General features: G+C 44.5%; 1 protein-coding gene across 3 annotated transcripts in view; it reads right to left on the reverse strand.

Moving 5' to 3' along the window:
• LOC126284995 (glucose dehydrogenase [FAD, quinone]-like) overlaps positions 1 to 24150 on the reverse strand; it is a 287504-nt gene that overhangs the window by 130272 nt on the left and 133082 nt on the right. The window contains exon 1 of one of the 3 annotated variants that reach the window (XM_049984287.1): positions 14129 to 14232. The exons of the other annotated variants lie outside the window; for them this stretch is intronic. The gene's annotated coding sequence lies outside the window, so the exon portion shown is untranslated. Of the gene's footprint in view, positions 1 to 14128; positions 14233 to 24150 lie in introns of those variants that run through there. 3 annotated transcript variants of the gene reach the window in all.

Consider the following 24150-nt stretch of genomic DNA (forward strand, 5'->3'; position numbering starts at 1 on the left):
TGTTACAGCGTGATTACCTGTAAATACCACAGTAATGCAATGAATGCTGAAAATGATGTCTGTCAACCTCAATGCATTTGGCAATACGTGTAACGACATTCTTCTCAACAGCGAGTAGTTCGCCTTCCGTAATGTTCGCACATTCATTGACAATGCGCTGACGCATGTTGTCAGGCGTTGTCGGTGGATCACGATAGCAAATGCCTTCAACTTTCCCCACAGAAAGAAATCCGGGGGACGTCACATCCGGTGAACGTGCTGGCCATGGTATGGTACTTCGACGACCAATCGACTTGTCATGAAATATGCTATTCAATACCGCTTCAACCACACGCGAGCTATGTCCCGGACATCCATCATGGAAGTACATCGCCTTTCTGTCATCCAGTGAAGCATCTTGTAGTAACATTGGTAGAACATTACGTAGGAAATCAGCATACATTGCACAATTTAGAGTGTCATCGATAAAATGGGAGCCAATTATCCTTCCTCCCACAATGCCGCACCATACATTAACCCGCCAAGGTCGCTGATGTTCCACTTGTCGCAGCCATCGTGGATTTTCCGTTGCCCAATAGTGCATATTATGCCGGTTTACGTTACAGATGTTATGTTAATGACGCTTCTTCGGTAAATAGAACGCTACTGATGTGCGAATTAGCCACGACAGCAGCTAAAACACTTACTTGGGTATCATCATTTGTTGCAGGTCGTGGTTGACGTTTCATATATGGCTGAACACTTCCTGTTTCCTTAAATAACGTAACTATTCGGCGAACGGTTCGGACACTCGGATGATGTCGTCCAGGATACTGAGCAGCATACATAGCACACGCCCGTTGGGCATTTCATCACAACAACCATACGTCAACACGATATCGACCTTTTCTGCAATTGGTGAACGTGATACCATGTACTTTTACGTTTGTGACTATTACAGCGCCATATATCACAAAGCGAAAAAAGTAGTCCAACTAAAACATTCATATTTCTTTACGTACTACATGAATATGCAATAAAAATGGGGGTTCCCATTTAAAAAAACGCAGTTGATATTCGTTTGACCTACGGCAGCGCTATCTAGCGGGCCAACCGTAACTACATCCAATTAATCTTTTCCAATTTATACTGACAGACCTTTTATAACATGACAGTTTTCAATTGTAACTTAATGGAAGTAATTATCTGAATAATGATAGACAGGAAATTTGATAGTTAACATGTTATAAAGCCGTGGTTCCTAACCTTTCTGAAAAGTCAGATACTAGCTAGTAACCTTCCCCCCCCCCCTTTCTCACTCACCAACATTAGCAATTAACTAAACTTTAGAAAGACAATTTTCTTTGAACACTTTTATTTTTAATACGAAGGTAGACTAATTATGTTTAGTTTTATATACTTTTATTAAATCATAAACCAATGAATCACTTTATTTATAGAACGATGAAGCAATCTTTGGCGCATCACAAGAGCTATGTACAACTGCTTCTCAGAAAAGAAATCTAACGATCCTCACTGAGGATAGACACTTGTTACAACACATGCTTCCTCTGGAACATTCCTCTCCGTACTGACACTTGTTTCACCACACTCTACAACTCCATTTAAAATCTACCAAGTTAAAATGTGTTAGATTGTAAATCACTTGGTTGCTGGACTCGTTACCTCTGAATTGCCAGAATTTGAAATTCTAATAATAATAATAATAACACCAATAAGGTGTAGGTCTTACAACAATTTAGTAGTCATTACATATTATTGCCATATCTGTTATTTCACTTATTGTGAAGAATGAGCAAACTCTCGTCTACTACTGGTGTTTTCGAGATATTTAAACATATGTGATACACATGTCTCGCTTTTACTGTCACAGATACATGGTGCAAAGTATTTGTGTAGTGGGTGGACTATGTGAAGAAAAGGATGTTCACACATTCGATTCACAAAAGAAAGTGGTTCAAATGGCTCTAAGCACTATGGGACTTAACATCTGAGGTCATCAGTCCCCGAGAGTTAGAGATCATCCGTCCCGTAGACTTAGAACTACTTAAACCTAACTAACCTAAGTATTTAATTATTGATAAATTACGTAATAACTATTACAGTCTTACGAAAAAATGATAATAGCAACACAATGTAATGGTTTTGTTTTTACCCCTCAGAATATTACATCTTATCCCTCATGGGGTGATTGCCCACAGGTTGACAACCGCTGTTACAAAGTGTGCCTTTAGACGACACCAAGCGGGCCCTAGCCATGGTGTATCACTCTAATAACGAAGTACCATTTATTTTGGGTGACATGGAAAATGGGCTTCTGTGTGCTGCACTGTAATTGCACACTTTCAAACTGCAATACACGTTGTATTTGAAAAACGCTTTTATTCACAAATGTCTTCATCGAAATTCGGTGGTATTGAGATGGTTACGGTTTTCGAGTCTAGTGAGTCATCGTCAGAACCAGTACTTTATTACCAAAATAACACAACTCCTCAATAACACTCACCATGCTGACTTGAGACAAAAGTGATGACTTGCGTAGTATCTGTCACAGTTTCGATGCGAATTTATGTAATTTTTGCTTGACTACTTCATATGTGCTATAATACTTGCCGACGAAGTGCTTGTTTTATCACTAGTTTTTGTTACTGTACACTCTCTTCTCCGGATACGCCAGCGGGCATTACGGGATTTTGCTTGCAGTCACAATTGTAAATATATCTGTACTATTGGTTAGACTATCGACTCTGTGCTTATTATTTGTAACCACTGCACGACGATACGTAATTATTAATAAATAAATTAAGAAGTTTTCACTTATGTACAACTTTTTAGTTTGAAACTACTATTGATAATCACCTTGCTATTTGAGTATTTTGTAATACATTATGCGTTGGAGTGTCTAATAACGGGGATTATAACACCGACGGCCCATGCCGCTGCGAAAAGAGGTACTGGATAGTTATCCTCGCATGCCAACGATAATTAAGTAAGAACGGAATGAGAACGTATTCTTTGGAACTACAGCTAGTAATTCTCCATTTAGTAAGATTTTTAAACACTCAGAGAGTTTCTGAAAACACTATTTTTATTAATTTTAAAAAATAATAGGATAGTTAATAGAACATTAAACTAGACGTGTTCCTTTCGTAGCAAATTGTTTCTGATGACTCTAAGCAGTTAGCTGTTATGAATCCACAAAATTGCGATCAAGACATTTTTTTCCTGCAAACTGTGTTGCACAGCCTCAGTGCATTTAAATAACACCACCACGAAACCACCGAAGGCTGCTGTAATGTGTATTTATTTACAAATAACCGGTTTCGGTCGAGGGACGATCTTCATCTCGGATTAACACTACATCAGGTAAAAGTAAACAATATCAGTTGCCTCATCTATCACTTATACTTGTATCCGTAATATACAGTCCTGGAAATTGAAATAAGAACACCGTGAATTCATTGTCCCCGGAAGGGGAAACTTTATTTACACATCCATGGGGTCAGATACATCACATGATCACACTGACAGAACCACAGGCACATAGACACAGGCAACAGAGCATGTACAATGTCGGCACTAGTACAGTGTATATCCACCTTTCGCAGCAATGCAGGCTGCTATTCTCCCATGGAGACGATCGTAGATATGCTGGATGTAGTCCTGTGGAACGGCTTGCCATGCCATGTCCACCTGGCGCCTCAGTTGGACCAGCGTTCGTGCTGGACGTGCAGACCGCGTGAGACGACGCTTCATCCAGTCCCAAACATGCTCAATGGGGGACACATCCGGAGATCTTGCTGGCCAGGGTAGTTGACTTACACCCTCTAGAGCACGTTGGGTGGCACGGGATACATGCGGACATGCATTGTCCTGTTGGAACAGCAAGTTCCCTTGCCGGGCTAGGAATGGTAGAACGATGGGTTCGATGACGGTGTGGATGTACCGTGCACTATTCAGTGTCCCCTCGACGATCACCAGAGGTGTATGGCCAGTGTAGGAGATCGCTCCCCACACCATGATGCCGGGTGTTGGCCCTGTGTGCCTCGGTCGTATGCAGTCCTGATTGTGGCGCTCACCTGCATGGCGCCAAACACGCATACGACCATCATTGGCACCAAGGCAGAAGCGACTCTCATCGCTGAAGACGACACGTCTCCATTCGTCCCTCCATTCACGCCTGTCGCGACACCACTGGAGGCGGGCTGCACGATGTTGGGGCGTGAGCGGAAGACGGCCTAACGGTGTGCGGGACCGTAGCCCAGCTTCATGGAGACGGTTGCGAATGGTCCTCGCCGTTACCCCAGGAGCAACAGTGTCCCTAATTTGCTGGTAAGTGGCGGTGCGGTCCCCTACGGCACTGCGTAGAATCCTACGGTCTTGGCGTGCATCTGTGCGTCGCTGCGGTCCGGTCCCAGGTCGACGGGCACGTGCACCTTCCGCCGACCACTGGCGACAACATCGATGTACTGTGGAGACCTCACGCCCCACGTGTTGAGCAATTCGGCGGTACGTCCAACCGGCCTCCCGCATGCCCACTATACGCCCTCGCTCAAAGTCCGTCAGCTGCACATACGGTTCACGTCCACGCTGTCGCGGCATGCTACCAGTGTTAAAGACTGCGATGGAGCTCCGTATGCCACGGCAAACGGGCTGACATTGACGGCGGCGGTGCACAAATGCTGCGCAGCCAGCGCCATTCGACGGCCAACACCGCGGTTCCTGGTGTGTCCGCTGTGCCGTGCGTGTGATCATTGCTTGTACAGCCCTCTCGCAGTGTCCGGAGCAAGTATGGTGGGTCTGACACACCTGTGTCAATGTGTTCTTTTTTCCATTTCCAGGAGTGTATTTTTATATTAGTCACTAAGTACACAGTGTCATTTATATCTTTTCTATTAGTCATTAAGTTGACTGTCCATTGGCCTACTCAGAGCGCTCTTTTACCAAAGCCGCATCACATACTTTATAACTTACATCATTGTTTAAGTGACGGAAGCTGAAACTGATAGTAATTATGTACTTGACGCCAATTAACGTTACTTTAACCTTCTCAGTCCTTATGTAGCATATGTACTGCGTCCATTGTTTTCTGGTTATGAAGTTATTGGAATGAACTCAACTCACCGTGCCTTGATTGTAGCGTGTTCTTTACAACATGAGCGCATCACTTGTTTTTTGTTTGTGCATGTGCCCAGTATGTGGTAGCTTCTGCTTATTTCTGTTTGTTTTATTAATTTTGAACTACAATGTCTTTAGAACATGCTGCAATATGGTAATATACCATACATTACCGAATAAGTGACAGTATATAACATCACAACAATACAGCGATATCATTTTTTCAGTGTGGCTCAGGGACTAGTTCGGAAACGACCTACAGCATCCATCCAAACAGTGGCATATAAGCGACGGCATCGGCGGCAGCTTCAGAAAACAACTATAAACAACGGACATGCAATCGACTAGTCAGTTGTGAGCAAGCAGTGTTGAGTAGCAGACATCTAGCCTTAGTGTGTCATCATTGTTGGGTCACAACTCGTAACAGAGAAACGAACTCAACATCTCTAAACCAAGTGTTTGGGAGATTCTCCGGAACGTTTCGAAAAAGTGAAAATTATATGCAATGGTTTTTCCCGCACACCTTGAGTCCGGAACAAAAACTGCTCTTGGACGCCTGCCGCGATTTTATTCAAATGACAAGCGAGGACAGTTCTTTTCTGGAAACAAAAATCAGTTATAGCGAGACTTCGTTTTATGAATACGGACGTAACACAAAGCGACAAAGTGCATTGGCCGCTGATGATTCGCCAAGACCGGAGAAGATGCGAATATGAGTGCGAGTTGAACAACATCCCAAAGAAGAACTTCTCTAACAGTCACAAGTGAGTGTGTGAACGTTCTGCGCTCTTTATTTATGCGGGAGACCCTGTGTAGAACAGCTGAAGCATTAAAACTGGCATCTCAACTTCTCTCCAATTTTTATTAATCCAGTATCGAAAATTTTCGGACTAACAGGGTATAATTTCACATTCCACTGGCTTTTACATAAGTTTTAGGGATTTAGTGTTCAATTTTGTGAGTGTTGCATATACACGGAACAGACGAAGAAACTGTTACACCTGTCTAATTTCATGTAGAACCCCTGCGAGCACGAAGAAGTGCCGCAACACGACGTGGCATAGACTCGACTAATGTCTCAAGTAGTGCTGGAGGGAACTGACACCATGAATCCTGTTGGGCTGTCCATAAATCCGTAAGAGTACGATGGGCTGAAGATCTCTTCTGAACAGGACGTTACAAGGCATCCCAGATATGCTCAATAATGGCCATGTCTGGGGAGTTTGGTGGCCAGCGGAACTAGTAAGAATGGCCCTGGAGCCACTCTAAGGCAGTTCGGGACGTGTAGGGCGTCGCATTGGTCTACTGGAATTGCCCAAGTTCGTCGGGATGCACAATGGACGTGAATGGATGCAGGTGATCAGACAGGATGCATACGTACATGTCACTTGTCACAGTGGTATCTAGACGTATAAGAGGTCTCGTATCACTCCAACTGCACACGCCTCATGTCGTTACAGAGCCTCCACCAGCTTGAAAAGTCACCTGCTGATATGCAGGGTCCGTGGATTCATGAGGTTGTCTCCATGCTCGAACATGTCCATCCGCTCTATACAATTTCAAACGATACTCGTCCGGTCAGGCAACATGTTTGCAGTCATCAACAGTCCATTGTCGGTGTTGAAGAGCCCAGGCGCGACGCAAAGCTTTGTGTCGTCCAGTCACAGAGGGTATACGAATGATCCTTTGGCTTCGAAAGCCCATATCGATCATGTTTCGTTGAATGGTTCGCACGCTAACACTTGCTGATGGCCCAGTACTGAAATCTGCAGCAATTTGCGGTAGGGTTCCAATTCTGTCACGTCGAAAGATTCTCTTCAGTCGTCGTTGGTCCCGTTCTTGCAGGATCTTTTTCCGGACGAAGTGATTCGGAGATTTGATGTTTTACCGGATTCCTCATACTCATGGAACGCTCGTGAAAAGGTCGTCCGGGAAAACCCCACTTCATCGCTGCCTCAGAGATGCTGTGTCCCATCGCTCGTGCGCCGACTATAACACCACGTTCAAACTCACTTAAATCTTGATGACCTGTCACTGTAGCAGCAGTAACCGATCTAACTACTGTGCCAGACACTTGTTGTCTTACATAGGCGTTGCTGACCGCAGCGCCGTATTCTGCCTGTTTACATATCTCTGTATGTGAATACGCATGCCTAGACCAGTTTCTTTGGCGCTTCAGTGTCATTCAGATATTTTCTAACATAAAAAGCATTAACATTGAACATGTTCTAAAATTTTAGAGAATCACGTCATTTTTTAAATTCAGTATTTTAATCCTGTTTTGTCCAAAACAAAGCACTGACAACGAATGTAAACTATTGATTCATAAATTCTAACCTCAGGGCTCAGAAGGTTATCCTGATGTAAATGTATCCGTGACTTGCAGTTTGTCGATTGACCGATACAGGTTGTTTATAAATAAATACACACTACAACAGATGATTATTCACGATACCACTCCTTTCAAGACATCCATTCGCATTATAAAGATGGATGCATGCGTATGTTTGTGTGCGTGTGTGTGTGTGTGTCTGTGTGTGTCTGTGTGTGTGTGTGTGTGTGTGTTTGTTTGTTTTACATATCTACTCCTGAGAGTGAAAGTGAAGAAGAATTAAATGATCTGCTGAACGGAATGAACAGTATAATGAGTACACAGTATGGTTTGAGAGTAAATCGGAGAAGTAGTAGAAATGAGAACAGCGAGAAACTTAACATCAGGATTGATGGTCACGAAGTCAATGAAGTTAAGGAATTCTGCTACCTAGGCAGTAAAATAACCAATGACGGACGGAGCAAGGAGGACATCAAAAGCAGACTCGCTATAGCAAAAAAGGCATTCCTGGCCAAGAGAAGTCTACTAATATCAAATACTGGCCTTAATTTGAGGAAGAAATTTCTGAGGATGTACGTCTGGAGTACAGCATTGTATGGTAGTGAAACATGGACTGTGGGAAAACCGAAACAGAAGAGAATAGAAGCATTTGAGATGTGGTGCTATAGACGAATGTTGAAAATTAGGTGGACTGATAAGATAAGGAATGAGGAGGTTCTACACAGAATCGGAGAGGAAAGAAATATGTGGAAAACACTGATAAGGAGAAGGGACAGGATGATAGGACATCTGCTGAGACACGAGGGAAAGACTTCCATGGTACTAGAGGGAGCTGTAGAGGGCAAAAACTGTAGACGAAGACAGAGATTGGAATACGTCAAGCAAATAATTGAGGACGTAGGTTGCAAGTGCTACTCTGAGATGAAGAGGTTGGCACGGGAAAGGAATTCGTGGTGGGCCGCATCAAACCAGTCAGTAGACTGATGACCAAAAAAAAAAAAAAATCTCCTTCTAAGACACTGGGGCGACCGGTGTCAACCAAATTTAGTACACATGTCCCATACCGTCAGGCAACAATCGCTGTGAGGGTAGATACCGCCGACCTATAGTAATTCGGGAGATATGATGTCATAAACACTGAGGTGCGTGGAAAATTGCTGTATCGTGTATGACGTTTAAATTTATTAGCTCTGTGCTACTAGCTCTGTTCGCAATGAATTTCGCATTCAGTATCCACATATGCTACTAAATGCACATACAACATTATTTTATGATAGCACATATAATTCAGGAGATGTGACATCCTATAGAGAACACATGACGTCACAAATATTGAGATACGTGAAAAACTGCCACATTGTGCATTGTGTACAAATTTCTTACTTCTTTGCTACTAAATGTATTAGCAATACATAAACGTTAAGATGTGTGAAAAAATTCCGCATCATATATGAGGTTTTTATGCACTTTGCGAGCTAGCATCCCGTAGATGTTCGGGCTCACATGCGGTTCCCCTTCTTCGAAATATCTTGGTTTAACTCGTCTAGAGCTTTATCCACACGTGTCGCATTATACGCCCTATTTTAGACACTTGTGACCTTTTGATTAAATTATCTGGCTGATGGCAAAAAATTTGCGAAATACGAAGTTAAAATAATATATAATAACAGTAATAATAATATCGGGAACCAAATTAACGACCCATAAATGATTCAGGCCACACAGTTGCAACTTAATTAGAATAATGTTTATTCAGAAAGCAAACTAATATCGGAAGTGTTCGTATTTAGAATTATCATTACACTCGAGAGCATATCCATTTGACACAGTTCGATCATTCACAATATCATCGCGAAATACCTCGTTAACTGCGCGAAAAGTTAAGAGTTCACACCAGGTGCGCGGCTGCTCACCGCTCAGAGGCACAGTCCCGTGATACCACCAAACGCGAAATTTTCTAAGTTGTTTCACTTCCTAGCTGCCTAAAGACCGACCGTTCGCCTTCGCGTCACAATCAACTGTACCCTTTGGTGTGTCCAGCCGTTCTGTACTCTTTGATCTGTAGACCAGAACTGCCCTCTGCCCGTCTCCGACCGCGTTTCCCGCGCGCCGAATATCTTCGTTCAACTGACTAGCGCATTCCCTTTCCTGAAGCCGTCGATCTGATGGGCTACAGCTTATTCTACATTACATTTTAAAATATGTAAGCAATCAAACCTTGACCACTTTCACTTTCTAAATAAAGTAACAATAATATGCATTACGTAGTAAACGTTAAATTCTTTTAACCCGCCAGGGTAGCTGAGAGCGCTAACGCTCTGCTGCCTGGACTCGGGTAGGCGCGCCGGCCCGGATCGAATCCGCCCGGTGGATTCACGACGAGGGCCGGTGTACTGGCCAGCCTGCATGTCGTTTTTAGGCGGTTTTTCACATCCCCCTAGGTGAATACCGGACTGGTCGCCACGTCCCGCCTCAGTTACACGATTCGCAGACATTTGAAACACGTTCGCACTATTTCACGATTTACACTAGACGCAGTCAGCTGGGGTACATTTATTACGTCCCGAGGGGTACAGGGTGGCGGCGGGAGGGGATTCCGGCCACCCCTACGAAGCAACCTGCCAAATCCGTTGTAAAAACGCCGACGCTGCGGGACTAAGGCGTAAGCGAAAGAAGAAGAGTAAAGGTTAAATTATTTTACATAAAAGCAATACAGTTTCCTTCTTAGTTTTGAATGCAACGGTTAGTAGCCTTGCACCAATGTTCTATCTGATAAATAAATAAAGAACAAAACTAAGTATTATGCACTAAACTTTACAACAAATATTCTATTACCTAATGATTCAATAAGGTGTCATGCTGTCATCGTTCAATGTATTTTGTGTGGAGGAAATGATGATCTGATATTTAACTGAAAATACTGACAATTTAAATTTACTATATATTTGCAACGTTTGTGATTTTCATGACGCGCTCCTATATGAAATGTCGATCGTTAAGTTCGACCAAAGCGTTCAGATTTTAGCATTTAGTTCTTTGTTATAAAACTTGTTAAGTTCACTTTAACAGTAAATCCTAAACTATTACAGATATGATCAATATTCCAGTTTTATTGGGATCACCATGAAAATTTATGGAGGGTGGTAGATTAAAATTACTGTGACTTGATTCCCTGTACTACTACAGAATTAAATAGTTTTCACAAATGTTTCCCTTTATGGCTGATCTTAGGTCCGCCACATTTAACACTGTTATGTCTCCTCGGCCACCAACGGCTATGACGTAGGTTCTCGTCTGTCTCACTCGCACACTACAGCGCTTAGGCCTCAATAGAGCCCTAATCGTGGTGAATCTGCTCCCTTTGTGGCATCCGGTCCTGGACGACAGGGTTTGTTTCACAATTCCTGAAGGCTGACTCTTTCGGCCATATACTTAAATGAGAGCGAAACTCTCTTTAACTCACAACTTACTCTTCACCACTAAGACACTTCTGCACTCGAATCAACTTAAGGAAATGCCTGACTCCAGACAGCGCTTTTGACAGCTTTCAACTGCTAAGCGCAAACGGCTGTAGTCGAAAATGATAGCCATCTGTAGAGCTATGAAGAGGCGTTGCCATAGAGACGTTTACAAACCCGCGGGAAGCAGCTGGACCTAGCATACAGAAACTGGTATCATCTCACACCAAATCTACGGCATAAATTCAAAGTTGTTTTCACGAATACATGGAAATGAAATTTTTCCCATATCTCACTAGAAACACAGTTCATTTTTTCTTTTCGTTTGTAATAGAAAATTAGCGAAATGAATACGCGGGCATGCGGGGTTGATCAGCTAGTTTGTGAATAAAAGAACGTTCCGTGTGCCTGACTCCAGAGAGTATGACTGATTTGAAATGTAGCACCCTAGATCAATCGTTGGTAAACTGCAGCCCGCGGCCCGCGTGGGGCTTCAATCAAGTATTCCAGCGCGCCGACATTTCATAATAATATGCATCTCGCAACTAACAGCCAAATCCAAAAATGTCAGTTAACGTTAAGAGCTTTTTAAGGGTGTAGTTCTCGTGCTCGGTAATATATAGAATTACTCACAGAGAAATCAATATTTTATTTTAAGATGTGCTTAATTTTAACTGACACTGGCGATTTGGGCCGTGAGATAAGCAATGTTAGCCACTTATGTCAGGGGCAGAGGGTAGGTAGTGCAACCACTGCGGTGTTAGAGGATGTGAGAGAGGGGGGGGGGGGGGGGGGGATGTTTCTGTCTTCCAGTGCTGACAACTAATTTGTGTGTGTGACTCGTACCGATCAGCTGCTATGATATAAATTTCAAACGGAAGTAACATGTATGCTGGACTGCGCGTTATAGAGAAGATCACCTTCAAATACGATGCATATTTGTAGCAATGTATATAAAATTAAACTAAGGTAGTTGAAATACAAAGCAGCGAGTAGAATAAATGGTTCTGAGCACTATGGGACTTAATATCTGAAGTCACCTCTCCCCTAGAACTTAGAACTACTTAAACCTAACTAACCTAAGGACATCACACACATCCATGTCCGAGGCAGGATTCGAACGTGCGACCGTAGCGGTCACGCGGTTCCAGACTGAGGCGCGTAGAACCGCATGGCCACACCGGTCGGCACTTTACCCCTCTGCCGCCCCACACCGAACCCATGGTTATTGTGCTGTTCGGCCCCCGGTGGACCCCCCAGGGAACGTCTCACACCAGACGAGTGGTGTACGCGTATGTGCAGAACTTGTTCGCGCAGCAATCGCCGACATAGTGTAGCTGAGGCGGTATAAGGGGAACCAGCCCGCATTCGCCGGGGCAGATGGAAAACCGCCTAAAAACCATCCACAGACTGGCCGGCTCACCGGACCTCGACACAAGTCCGTCGGGAGGATTCGTGCCGGGGACCAGGCGCTCCTTCCCACTCCGGATAGCCGTGCGTTAGAAAGGTAGGCTACCCGGGCGGGCTTTATTCAATTAAACATCGGTTCACACACAACAACACTTCGTCAGGCTATTTCCGCCTCTCATCTTTGGTGGCGTTGAGGGGGCAGCATTCTGAAGCAGAGAACAGTCAACACGAAGGCTTCCGTTCATTACCTACGGTCAGTGGCCATACTATAGCTACTCTACTGGCGGCTCGTAACGCACTAATTCTTGTACACTACTGGCCATTAAAATTGCTACACCACGAAGATGACGTGCTACAGAAGCGAAATTTGACCGACAGGAAGAAGATGCTCTTATATGCAAATGATTAGCTTTTCAGAGCATTCAGACAAGGTTGGCACCGGTGGCGACACATACAACGTGCTGACATGAGGAAAGTTTGCAACCGATTTCTCATACACAAACAGCAGTCGACCGGCGTTGCCTGGTGAAACGTTGTTGTGATGCCTCGTGTAAGGAGGAGAAACGCTTTGATAAAGGTCGGATTGTAGCCTATCGCGATTGCGGTTTATCGTATCGCGACATTGCTGCTCGCGTTCCTGGAGATCCGATAACCGTTAGCACAATATGGAATCGGTGGGTTCAGGAGGGTAATACGGAACGCCGTGCTGAATCCCAACGGCCTCGTATCACTAGCAGTCGAGATGACAGGCATGTTATCCGCATGGCTGTAACGGATCGTGCAGCCACGTCTCGATCCCTGAGTCACAGATGTGGGCGTTTGCAAGACAACAACCATCTGCACGAACAGTTGGACGACGTTTACAGCAATATGGGCTATCAGCTCGGAAACCATGGCTGCTGTTATCCTTGACTCTACATCTCAGACAGGAGCGCCTGCGATGGTGTACTCAACTACCAACCTGGGTGCACGAATGGCAAAACGTCATTTTTTCGGATGACTCCAGGTTCTGTTTACAGCATCATTATGGTCGCACCCGTGTTTGGCAACATCGCGGTGAACGCACAATGGAAGCGTGTATTCGTCATCGCCATACTGGAGTATCACCCGGCGTGATGGTATGGGGTGCCATTGGTTACACGTCTCGGTCACCCCCTGTTCGCATTGCCGGCATTTTGCACAGCGGACGTTACATTTAAGATGAGTTACGACCCTACATTTCAGCAGGATAACGCATGACCGTATGTTGCAGGTCCTGTATGGGCCTTTCTGGATACAGAAAATGTTCGACTGCTGCCCTGGCCAGCACATTCTCCAGATCTCTCACCAACTGAAAACGTCTGGTCAATGGTGGCCGAGCAACTGACTCGTCACAATACGCCAGTCGCTACTGTTGATGAAGCTGCATGGGCATCTGTACGTGTACACGCCAAGCTTTGTTTGACTCAATGCCCATGCGTATCAAGGCCGTTATTACGGCCAGAGGTGGTTGTTTAGGGTACTGATTTCTCAAGATCTATGCACCCAAATTGCGTGAAAATGAAATCACATGTCAGTTCTAGTATAATATATTTGTCCAATGAATACCCGTTTATCATCTGCATTTCTTCTTGGTGTAGCAATTTTAATGGCCAGTAGTGTAGTTTACCAGTTAATATCAATATTGGTACATTTGCTGCCCGAGGTAAGCGCCACAACGTCAGTATTCAAAAGTGGGACTACACTGACCTAGATATTCGTGTTAGACCACCTGCAATACGACGGATATTTGGCACCCGCAGGAAACAGTGAGTGGAGCCGGCAGCCGTACCTTGAGGAGCCTCGCAGCCTGTCTTGTGCCCTCTGTCGGCGCAGCAGCGGTGACGGAGCGCGAAGCTTCTGGACGGAGCGTGTGACGCGGTGTATACACGCCGATGGCCGCCGATTCACTGTCGCTTCGGCGGTCGCTGCGGTGGCCGCTTTCTACGGCGGGGGAGAGTCTGGCCCCCTTTCCTCCACCGCGTGGCGGCTGTTTGTGTGTCAGAGTCGGCCTTGCACTTGCCGCTGCGCCTCTCATTATCGTCTCGTGGCAGCCGATCAGCCAGCAGTGAAACCGCGTGGTCAGGGCGGCATTCCTCCGACAGCCTTCTGCCGAAGTCCACGGCCGCCGTGCCTCACCTCATTATCCGTGCTGCACCGCCTGCGTAACTTGAGACCGCACACTAGACGACCACGAAGCGCCCTTCTTTTTTGTGGACCGCAGCGGAGCTTCTTAGGAAGCGGGCGGCCTAATGAACCAAACAGGCCGGTAAGCGGACTCCAGGTGTCCCGAAGGCAGGTGCGACAAAAACTTCTCACCAGCTGAGTACCACGACGAAACATTATGGTGACCAGCAATTAAATAACTGCAACTCTACTCGTAGATTTTAGTTCATTATAAATGTATCATTCCTTCGTACATGTTGGCTCCTTTCCTTCGAGAAACACGAGTCTTTTGTATATATCGAGAGTTGTTGTTGTTTTTGTTGTTGTGGTCTTCAGTCCTGAGACTGGTTTGATGCAGCTTTCCATGCTACTCTATCCTGCGCAAGCTTCTTCATCTCCCAGTACCTACTGCAAGCTACATCCTTCTCAATCTGCTTAGTGTGTTCATCTCTTGGTCTCCCTCTACGATACGTTTTTTACCCTCCACGCTGCCCTCCAATGCTAAATTTATGATCCCTTGATGCCTCATAACATGTCCTACCAACCGATCCCTTCTTGTAGTCAAGTTGTACCACATATTTCTCTTCTCCCCAATCCTACTCAATGCCTCCTCTTTAGTTATGTTCTCTACCCATCTAACTTTCAGCATTCTTCTGTAGCACCACATTTCGAAAACTTCCGTTCTCTTCTTGTCCAAACCATTTATCGTCCATGTTTCACTTCATACATGGATACACTGAATACAAATAATTTCAGAAATGACTTCCTGACACTTAAATCTATACTAGATGTTAACAAATTTCTCTTCTTCAGAAACGCTTTCCTTGCCATTGCCAGTCTACATTTTATACCCTCTCTACTTTGACCATCATCAGTTATTTTGCTCCCCAAATACTACTTTTCTACTTTAAGTGTCTCTCTGCCTAATCTAATTGCCTCAGCATCATCCGATTTAATTCGACTACATTCCATTATCCTCGTCTTGCTTATGTTGATGTTCATCTTATATCGTCCTTTCAGCCGGCCGATGTGGCCGAGCGGTTCTAGGCGCTACGGTCTGGAAGCGAGCGACCTTTACGGTTGCAGGTTCGAATCCTGCCTCGGGAATGGATGTGTGTGATGTCCTTAGGTTTATATCGTTCTAAGTTCTAGGGGACTGATGACCTCAGAAGTTAAGTCCCATAGTGCTCAGAGCCATTTTTTTCCTCCTTTCAAGACACTGTACATTCCGTTCACCTGCTCTTTCAAGTCCTTTGCTGTCTCTGACAGAATTACAATGTCATCGGCGAACCTCAAAGTTTTTATTTCTTTTCCATCGATTTTAATACCTACTCTGAATTTTTCTTTTGTTTCCTTCACTGCTTGCTCAATATACAGATTGAATAACATCGGGGAGAGGCTACAGCATTGACTCACTCCCTTCCCAACCACTGCTTCCCTTTCGTGTCCCTCGACTCTTATAACTGCTATCTGGTTTCTGAACAAATTGTAAATAGCCTTTCGCTCCCTGTATTTTACCCCTGCCACCTTCAGAATGCGACTTTAATGGAGATAAGATGGAGTGTGGCAACTCCAGATGGAGCACACTACTTAATTTTTGATATAAAATATTCTCTAATATACTATTCGACAGAATACTCCCGATCATACAGAGGGAGACGGGGCCGTACCAATTCGGATTCCTTCCCGGGAAGTCAACTATCAAATATTCACCTTAAGACAAATCCTGAAAAAAAAAGACCGAATACGGAGTTAGCACGCATCAATTCTTTACAGATTTCAAACCAGCTTATGGTAGCATAAATAAAGAGCAGTTATACCAAGCTCTAGATGAACTCGGAATCTCGAGAAAGTTGGAAAGTCTGGTGAGAATGACAATGAGCGAAACAAAAGGTGGTGTAAGAATAGGAGGAATGATGTCCAATACATTGAGTATTATAAATGAAGTGCGACAAGTGGATGCATTGGCATGTCTTCTCTTTAATGACGCTCTGGAGAAGGCGATGAGGAACGCAAACCTTCTGAATAGGGGAACTATCTTCTATAAATCAGTGCAGATACTGACATATATATAATAGCAAGAACCCAAAAAACAATGGAACAGACATCTACAGCCCTTGGCTAGTAGGAACATGGCGTCAATTCTTAATGTACAAAAAAACAAAATATATGGCAACTGGAAAAGCACAAATATAGCAAATGCAATAACAATGGGCAATTATACATTTGAGAGAGTTGAACAACTCACGTACCCGGGCTCGACAGTTACGCATCTAAGTGATACCTCCTATGAAATCAAGCAGAGATTAATACTAGCCAATAGAGCCTATTCTGCCTTACCAACACTTCTATGCTCAAGGCTCCTGACTCGTACCACGAAATTAGCTATGTACAAATCACTTATACGACATATGCCTCTGAAGCCTGGACATTAACAACTAAAGATATTGAAACACTGGATGCATTTGAAAGAAAGGTACTTAGAAGAATTATCGGCCCAATCTGTGAAAGAGGAAGATGGAGGAGGAGATACAGCCATGAGTTGTATATCAAATACAAAGACCAACCCATCAGAAGGATAGTGAAATCATCCAGACTGAGGTGGACGGGACATGTGTATCGCGTGAATGATACAGGAGTACCAAAAATAATATAACAAGGAAAGCCAGGAGGGCAGAGAGGACGTGGTCGACCAAGATCCAGATGGGAAGATGGATTAATCGAAGGTCTTAGGAAGATGGGCTATGGAAACTGGAGAGTATTGGCAAAGGACCGAGACAAATGGATGGAAATTGTAGAAGCCAAGGCTCATCACGAGCTGCAGAGCCAAGAAAGAAGAAGAGGAAGAAGAACAAGAAGATGACTTTAATGGGTGTGAGTACAGTGTAGTGGAGTATTTGTGTTGTATTACAGAATGGGGAGAGGGTGAGACCTCTGCTTCCAACTCTCAGACAGGAAACAGGGGGACAACATAGTTTAAATCATGTGTCCGATAGCAAGAAAGTGTCCTCAAATCTTGGAAACTCAATAACAAGTGGACTTTCGCAAATATCGTCAATTTCCAGAGGTAACTTCAACAAGTTAGTGGAAGTAGTTACTTGCATCTTGCTGGAAGTGCTTGCCGAACTTGGCCAGTTGACTGAAGTGTTTTCCAAACATGCAGAATGTTTATGTGTTCAGTACCGGTACTGCAATGTCAAAGTCAGAAACGAGATGCCGCAGAGACAGGTGGACTGAACAAATGTACCGTTGGATCCCTTAAACATACATGGGTTGGACAAAAATACGGAAACTGTGGTGTCCCCTCCAGACACCACACTTGCTAGGTGGTAGCCTTTAAATCGGCCGCGGTCCGGTAGTATACGTCGGACCCGCGTGTCGCCACTATCAGTGATTGCAGACTGAGCGCCGCCACAGGGCAGGTCTAGAGACTTCCTAGCACTCGACCCAGTTGTACAGCCGACTTTGCTAACGATGGTTCACTGACTTCTACGCTCTCATTTGCCGAGACGATAGCTAGCATAGCCTTCAGCTACGTTATTTGCTACGACCTAGCTAGGCGCCATTATCAGTCACTGTTGATATTGTAAATCATGTACCGTCAAGAGCGACGTTCCTCCTTAATGGATTAAAGTTAAGTATTCCACCAGCTACGTCCGTTGTTTCTAAATTCTAATTTCCTTGTCCTGTTCCAGACCTCACGCCAGCCTGCGTGAGCTAAAACGCGTGCCTTTCGGCCTCCTCTAGTAACACGGCGTTGGCTCTCCTGCCAACCACAACAGAAACTCTGCGAGACATTCGTGCTTGAACGTAAATGGAGATGCTAGCCAAGCCTACAGGTTGCGTTGTCGCATTTTATTACAAACGGCACCTGTACAATGTCCTCAATACGGCGTGGTCAGAGCAATGTTCTGTGCAGTCGTGAGTGCATTATGTTGAAGATAAGTGATTCAGAATGTGCGCAAATTGTTGGCGCTCGTATGATGGATGCTTCCGTAACCAAGAGAGCCCAAGGGTGTGGTGTTTCAGGAGGCAACATATCGAAGATTTATACCGCGTGCAGGAAAAGTGGATAAATATCAACCACTAAATCAAGATGTGGACGAAAGTTTTTGTTGAGTGATCCTGACACTGTCGTTCAAGAGGATTGTGATGAAAAATAAGGGGACCACAACAGCAAAAGTCATTGCAGAACTGAATGTCCCACTCGAGAACCCTGTCAGCACCAAAACAACACGATGGGGGCTCCATATGCAGAGAACTGCAGGGGTAGCTGGAATTTCAAAACCACTCATCGGTGATGCATATACCCATAACAGGAGAACATGGTGACGAAGCTGTAAAACCTGGACTATAGAGCAACGGAAGAAAGTCATTTGGTCGAATACGCCTTGTTTCGCACTGTTTCCAACTTCTGTCCGGGTTTACGTACCAAGAGTGAAACATGGCAGGGTTCAGTAATGATCTGGCTAGCCATATTATGGTAATATATTGGCTTCATGGTTAATCCCCCCCCCCCTCCCCAGCCCGCGCGGAGTGGTCGCGTGGTTCGAGGCGTCATGTCATGAACTGCATGGTCGATCCCACTGGAGGTTCGAGTCCTCCCTCGGGCATGGGGTGTGTATTGTTCTTAGTTTAAGTAGTGTGTAAGTCTAGGGACCGATGTCCTCAGCAATTTGGTCCCATAGGAATTCACACACATATACACGCAGGGAGACCGGGTTCGAGTTCTGGTGTGGCACTACATACAGCGTATAACAGAAACGGGTGGTCAGACTTTCAGGAAACATTCTTCACATTAAGGAGAAGAAAGTATTGTATGGACCTGGATGCGGAAACGTTTTATTTCCATATCAGAGCTCAGTTTCTACAATTCTTCAACACGTTAATAATCTACTTTGTTACGAAGCCTCATCCGTAAATAGCACGGCTGCACTAAAGTGGGGGTTGACACATTGCTAAATGAGGTCTACCCGTACAACGAGCTGCTGATAGTATCTGCACATGCTTTGCATGGTGTGTGTAGAGCAGGATCTCATGTGGCACTATCGAGACAGTCATGTCGTCAGCATTACTCGCTGCAGCTAATTGCCCTACGCTGACACTAAGGTTGTCAACTGCACGAAGTATTCATCTTCCAGCTAAGGTTTCTTCGTCCTTCTAGGCCTCCCCCAGTCGCCAGCGTTAGGCGTACACTTTCCATCCTCCCTAACAGGACGATCAATTGATCCTGTCGGGGTACTTTCCGATACAAACGCTGAGCTCCACGGCCACTACCATCCGCTAATCCGTAGAGGGGAAATTGCCAATTCGGCATTGGAGGTACTAGAGTACGCTAACACTGCACTGTACAGTAAACCAAGTCTGTGATGCTTTGTGCTGCTTGATACTAGTAGAGCAATGAAGTTCACGGCACGTCAACACAAGCAATGAAGTGAGCCACATGCCAACATTAACTTCGATCAAACGGAACAGTATACACTGGAGGTAAAATTAAGAAGTACAACTTATTGTACGTTGTAACCAAACTTAAACAAGCGGGTATGCTGAACATTTCGCGCAGGAAAACCTTTCACGTAATACTGATCCGTTACTCTGTGTCTTCCGTGATTAATGTGACTATGGCCAGACATATCTGAAAGAACAGACACCAATTTTATCCTCCGGTATTTAACACAGGCCTTTGGCCCAACGTCTGGTAACCGTCAGTTCTTCGGTGCCACCTGTCCGTTCATTGTCACCCGAATACTACAAATGAAAATAGCTTCCACCATCAGTACTCAAACAAGCCACCATCGAGACGAACACTATTTCACAAGCGTCTGTTCCAGGCCCCCATGAGTAAGGGCACGTGATACTGCAGATGGTGATTGTCCGTCGGATGGGGACAATAAGTTCGGCGACTCACTGGGTGTTAATCGAGGGAACTGATTTAGGGGCCAGCACTGGGTTCCACCTTCCCTTCGCGCCTAAGATTTCCAACATAGCGCTCCACGTATATTCGTCATAGGCTCTTGTATTAAAGACACAATACCTGCAAAGGAAATGCTCCAAATAGGTGAATGAAGGAAGTTTTTCCTATGTGTCCTGCGGAACGCAAGTCAGTGTCATATACAGGGCGTTTCACAAATCCTATTATTGTTACTGGGGTTTGTAGACGAGAGTTGGTAAACAAAGGTCTGATAAGTGACCCATTACGGAAAATCTACTGTTTGGATGCAAAATAACTTTGAACATCGGAGCACTTTCAAATACGCCGCTTCACAGTACCAGCTCAGGGAACATTCACAGTGCCAGCTCAGGGAATGAGTTCCAGTCTGTGGGGTCTACAGGAGTCCATGGCATAGCTAATGTTGCGAGTGCTCTTCCTTGGATTGTCTCTTACGTGATGAAGGACCGGAGTATGGTCCGACCCTGGAGCACCGCAGTCAAATTCTTAGAGCTGCAAAGGTACAAGTTCCTCGCAGCCGTTTTCACAAACTTATTTTATATCCAAAAGGTACGTTTCCATTCGTACGTTTGGGTTCGTCATCAAAACTTTAACTGCTAAATGTAAAACCGAGAAGCCTTTAATATGAGTGCTGAAACATCCTTTATTTAGATTTATGCCTATAGCTGTTACAAATTCTCCCAGAAAACACATACGTGCTTTTATGTTTAGAATTAGTAACAATTTAAGAAAACCGTTACGAGGATCATATGATGGTTTACACGAGTCAAGTTCCTTTTCTTCCTTTCGCTTCATTGTACCCAGAATGCACAAATCATCCAACTGGGCAAGGAAGATGACGTATAAATCACGATAAAGCCCTGATCTGTTTCAGCGAGAGCTTTAGAAAAATAAGCAAAATCTGATGTCAGTGTATAGCATACGACAAACACTATGTAAATCTTACATATTACCGATAGTGAGGGTGTGTACTATCTGTTGCCATATGTACTAGTTCTACCTAAACACCATCTGAAAATGCACTTTTACTGGTTAATTGTGTACGTTCTACATTTCAAAAAGTTTGAGGTTTGCTGCCGGTAGCTGAAGTGGTCTATCGGACAGAGCATTAGATTCCGACTCTGAAAATCCGTGTTCAGTCCTGGATATTATCTTTTTTTTTCTTCCGCAGAACCCAAAAGAAGGCGTCGTACGGCTTCTTCAATACCGATCACATAATTTATTTATTAGAGCAAAGTAAGCCCTTTATCTAATCCGGCCAACATCATATCGCCCAGATTTTTTCCGCAGAAGTTGACCAAAGTCCGTCATACACTTACACCCTGTGGCGACAGCTTTTATGGCAACGTACGATCGAGTTTTAACTTTTGCCAAGACGTCACATCCTTGGTTGCTTCCTTATGGGTTAAATCGAATTTGGCCGTGGTCACTCTGTCAAGTCAATCCCATCATGTTTCCAGGGCTCTCGAGTGTCCAGCCGGATCCGATCTTTGAAGTCCCACGATAATTCGGCGAATAGCCGGCCGCTATGGCCGAGCGGTTCTAGACGCTTCAGTCCGTAACAGCGCTGCTGCTACGGTCGCAGGTTCTAATCCTGCCTCGGGCATGGATGTGTGTGATGCCCTTAGGTTAGTTAGGTTTAAGTAGTTCTAAGTCTAGGGGACTGATGACCTCAGATGTTGTCCCACAGTGCTCAGAGCCATTTGAACCATTTGTACCTAGCGCAGCTAGCGATAGCACTGGAATCGGCATGGCTTCGCATACCTGTCGATACCTTTCAGAACCTAATTGACTCTCTTCTTGCACATCTCTCAGAGGTTCGCGCTGTGGAAGGTGGCTATTCACGCTTTTGACAGATGGTCACGTTCATGTGACTGGACTGTGTACGATCACGTGATCAGCACTAACGCTGTAAACAGATACCGTACCGTTGCTTCTCTGTGTTATAGGTGTTATCTTACATTTATCTACTTTTAAAGACAGCTGCTATTCATCACGAAAGCTAGTAACGTAGACCGAGCCTTCCTGCAATTCCTTATGATCGTCCAACGACGATACTTCCCTGTACGCAACAGCATCGTCAGCGAACAATCTCGTATACTGCTGTCGCTGGACGACAAATCTTTAATCTATGTTGAAAATATTAGAAGTACTATCACGCAATCTTGTTACACACCAGATGTTACTTTTGCTTCCGCAGAACATCTGCCCTCCTGTGTTACAAACCGACTATCCCAGATCACGAAACAAAACCTCAGGTGCAGGTTGCCTATCTAGCGACAGCGAAGTGCAACAAAAATTTGATTTTCATTATTTCATATAACGAGTGACCGAATTTAAAAAAATTTAAAATGTGGACATAATCCACTTACCGAGAGGTATTATCTTACATGAAAAATTCAGACAATAACACAAGTATTACAGTTATAAACCATGTATATTTCTTGAGGCAGCGCAGTTCGCCGTGGACAAATACCCGGACTATATTCATCCATTATCAGAAAATGAGAACACTTAGTGACTTGCTACAAACTTTACGCGTAATTTCAAATCTTTAGGAAGCTTTTCCTCGCTGATGACCACCCAAAAAATAATGGGAGGCGCGGATTAGTACATTTTCGCTGTTCATGCAGTAGAACTGTCGCAGGAGGCTTGACGATATAATTTATTACTTCTTTACTGTTAGCTGTATTCACAACACATTTTGCGGACGGTATCCAGAAATACCAGTTAATGTATCTGAAAAATTATTTAATTCTACAACACATTGTTTAGGAGATATGACGCCATAAATAATGAGATCCGTAAAAAACTAGATTTTGCTTAAAACAGACTATAAACTACCCAGCATATACTCAACCAGACTGTGATAATGAGAGCATTTAGCAATTCCTAATAAATATTAAACATAATTTTAAATCTTTGTTTTAAGTTTGGACACAGTTCGATTTTTTAAAGCTTCGGGGGTTTACTGATAACGTACTAAATCGCTTAGACTGAATGCCAAGATCGTACCCTTGAAAGGGCAATTTCCATCCTTCCCCAACAGGAGTTTGCGCTCCATCTCAGATGACCACGTCGTCGACGGCGCTTTGAATCCAAATCTGCCTTCCTTTAAGAATATCAAACGCACAGTGCGCTTGTGTCAGCTCATCTTGTCAACTGTCATACCTGCTGTCGCAATGAGACTGTGAGGAGGGAGGGATTGCTGGCGGCTTTTCCACGTACAGCGTTACCGGTACCCATCCTGTTTCCCTGCCCGTGTCTTCCTTCCACGTGGACGCTACGTTGCGATGCCAGTGACACTCGGCCGAGGCTTACGTGCCGGCGGCCGCATCGCCCGAGACCTGCTTTGGGAAGCGCCATCTGCTCCGAGGTAACGGGGACGCAGTGCGGTAGACAGTTCGCTGCACAGATGCTCCCGGCTGCCACAGTCCTCGCGCGGCATGTGTCCATCGTTGAAGTCATTGGATCATCCCGTAAGGACAAGTCCCTTAAGAAGCTTCAGCACATTTATTTATTTAGCGTATGGCGCTACACACGTGGTTTACACTTATTGCATTATGGAATTAAATGATAAAATACACTATAAAATACATAAGTGATGGATACATATTCAGATAAAATATAATACATAAACACAATAAAAAGTAACATCACAGCAGATATTTTGTGCTACACAAGTCTTCAAATTCTGA

This window comes from Schistocerca gregaria, chromosome 8, assembly GCF_023897955.1.
Source record: "Schistocerca gregaria isolate iqSchGreg1 chromosome 8, iqSchGreg1.2, whole genome shotgun sequence".
NCBI lineage: Eukaryota > Metazoa > Arthropoda > Insecta > Orthoptera > Acrididae > Schistocerca > Schistocerca gregaria.